Source organism: Arachis ipaensis, chromosome B04 (genome assembly GCF_000816755.2).
Source record: "Arachis ipaensis cultivar K30076 chromosome B04, Araip1.1, whole genome shotgun sequence".
Lineage (NCBI taxonomy): Eukaryota > Viridiplantae > Streptophyta > Magnoliopsida > Fabales > Fabaceae > Arachis > Arachis ipaensis.
The window spans coordinates 95,930,929-95,933,615 of record NC_029788.2 but is presented as its reverse complement, the minus strand read 5'-3'; the positions used below and the strand labels follow the sequence as shown (position 1 = coordinate 95,933,615).

The 2,687-nt window shown below is 40.1% G+C and overlaps 1 protein-coding gene across 2 annotated transcripts in view; it reads right to left on the bottom strand.

Moving 5' to 3' along the window:
* The window catches only part of LOC107639505 (E3 ubiquitin-protein ligase Hakai), a 6,500-nt gene extending 3,949 nt beyond the window's left edge, over positions 1–2,551 (bottom strand). The window contains exons 1-2 of one of the 2 annotated variants that reach the window (XM_016343020.2): positions 1,937–2,551; positions 323–424 (exon numbers count right to left, since the gene is read on the bottom strand). The gene's annotated coding sequence lies outside the window, so the exon portion shown is untranslated. The remainder of the gene's footprint in view (positions 1–322; positions 425–1,936) is intronic. The other variant, XM_016343021.2, reaches the window with a different exon arrangement.

Here is a 2,687-nt window from a genome sequence, read left to right as displayed (position 1 = left end):
ATCAACATTCCAAATGTATTACATGCTGCAGATAAACCTTAAGTGGAGTAACATGCAGAAGCTCTAGAAGAAATCAGAAACACGCAAATGATGTAGAATTAAATAAAATATCAGTAAGACAAAAGAAGACAACACGAATTAGGGCTCACAAGTTCTAGTTTCTCAATGAAAGAATTTAAAATCAATTTCCATGATATTATACCTTTGTCGTACAAAATTTAAACCCTAAAAGAATTTTAATAGTTGTTGTTCTCAACGGGTAAGGAGGTTCATTGAAGAAGAAAATTGAGCATGAGAAGGAGAGTTGAATGAAGAAACTAACTTGGAGACAGGAACATAGAAGAAGGTTGGAATCTGGGATTTGCGTTGCTTTGGGTTTCTTCCGTTCTTTATCGGTTTCGTTCGCAACACAGGGGGCGCTTCCCTGACAATGCGATTGCGAGTTAACAAAATATGCACATTTTGAAAATAATTTTCAATACTTATGAACAAGGTTCTGAAAACCGGACCAGTTATAGAACCGCTTTAGCTATTGGTTCACTGGTTTACTGGCTCAACCGGTTTAACCATGGTTCAACCGGAAAAACCGTTTTATAATAAAATAATAAATAAATTATAAATAAACACTAAAAATAAAAATAGGACAAAAATAATTTTCTATTATTCCACAAGGCCTATTGATACCTGAAAAAGTATTTACCCTTATGATTATCAATTTGTCATTCAATTAGTTACTAATCGAAATTTAAGAAAAAGCTCCACTGTTCCCCACTACATTGCCTTAACACAAATCCTGGAATACACAATGCTCTCTTAATTCCAAATTAAACTTGAAAAGTTCAAAATCACACCATGTATTCAAAAGATAAATAAATAAATAAGATAATCATATTCTGCTACACATAGAAGCCTGAACAGGAGTGATTAAGATAAAAGTTAATATCAAAGTGGTGCTTTACAATCCTAGACTACTTACAGCCATCAAATACTGCTAAAATTGACATCAGGATGTGTAGCATCATGTAATGCACTCAAGTAAATCCTATTGGAGAAAACTTCAATCCAAAAATTTATAGTACAACATAATGCTTCTCAATGTAGCTAGACTAACACAGAAAAGTCACACAGTTTAGCAAATCATTATTGCAAGCCAGTCTTCTGAATAGCTACAGTTATTCCCATTCCTCCCAGCAACCACTAATGTTGAGCATTCAGGACTTGGCAACAGCATTGAAAGGGAATATGACAGTAACAGTTTCTTGCAAGTAAGGGAATCATACATGCCACAAAAATCCCCATAATGATAATGGAAAAAATCACCTTCAAGATATGAGAAGAATCCCCCTTGCTGGACCAGTTTAGTAGTGATCAAGTATATATCACTTCATTAAATAATGGTATTAGTTACTAATACAATCTGTTAAAACTTTTTGGTAAAGGAACCCATCAGATACTACAAAGGAATCAAGCTGAATCTCTTCTACAATAGCTTTCTACAGGCAGGGACAAAAATAACAAATTTGAAAGGTGAAGGGGTTTCAGGTCGGGAGGGTTGAGGAGGAGAGGACTAAAAATTAACAGAAAGAAAACATATAATAATTAACCACCTGAAACAGACTTAAATATTATCAGAAGACACATCATTAGACATGAACAATTCTCAGCAACAAAATTCCAAGCAGTGAACAAAAAGAAACGCAACATGCAATATCCTTCTCTAATTTACCAGACAAAAACAGAAAAATAGAAAAACAAAGAAATCCACCTACTGACGGAGAATAGCAGAACAGAAAAACAGCAGAACCAGGGCTAATCAATAACCAAATAATCACTCAATAAAAAATTAAAACCACACAACATTCAAATTTTCAATAATCATTGGATGATTTTTGAGCAAAGAACGAAGAACAAAGAATGAAAAAAATGAAGTCATTACCTTCGATCTAAGCAGTATGAGCAGAAGGGCAGCAGCGCGACCGAGACGGAGACCAGGCGACGAGCACGACGACGAACGGCGGCAAAAGCGTGGCTGAGCAAACGAAGATAAGACGGCGGCCGGCGAATTCGAGGAAGAAGTTGCGCTTGGTGAATGAGGAAATGGGTTGGAGACTCGGGATCGACGCCCAGACGAAGACGGTGGTGTTGAGCGCGACGAATGCCGGCAGAAGAGCAGCGGTGGGGGAGCAACAACACGCACAGCCCGAGCACTCACTGGCGGAGGAAGGCGCGAGCAGCCGAGCAAGAGGAGAGAGGCGAGATGCGAGCACACGACGCGGAGGATCCGGCGAGAGGCCCGAGAGCACGAAGACGGAAGTTCTCGAGTGCGACGGACGGCAGCAGCAGTCTCTCCCTCCGACAGACGGCGACAACTATTGGTGGTGGCTAGGGTTTGCTTTCTTTGGTGGAGGCTAGGGCAGTTTGCTCTTTGCTGAAGGAAGGAGTTGGAGAAGGGGGGATAACGCGTGCAATCCCTTTTTCCCTTTCAAGGAAGGAAACGACGTCGTTTCCTTTAAACCGGCCGGGTTCCGGTCCAGTCTGACCGGCCGGTTACTGACTGGTTTAACGATTCTTGAACGGTTTATGATTTGACGGTTTTACACTGGATCGGATCGGACCGTTTTCTTTGTCGGTTTCCGGTCGATCGGTTTGACCGATCGGTCTGATCCAATTTTTAGAACATTGCTTCT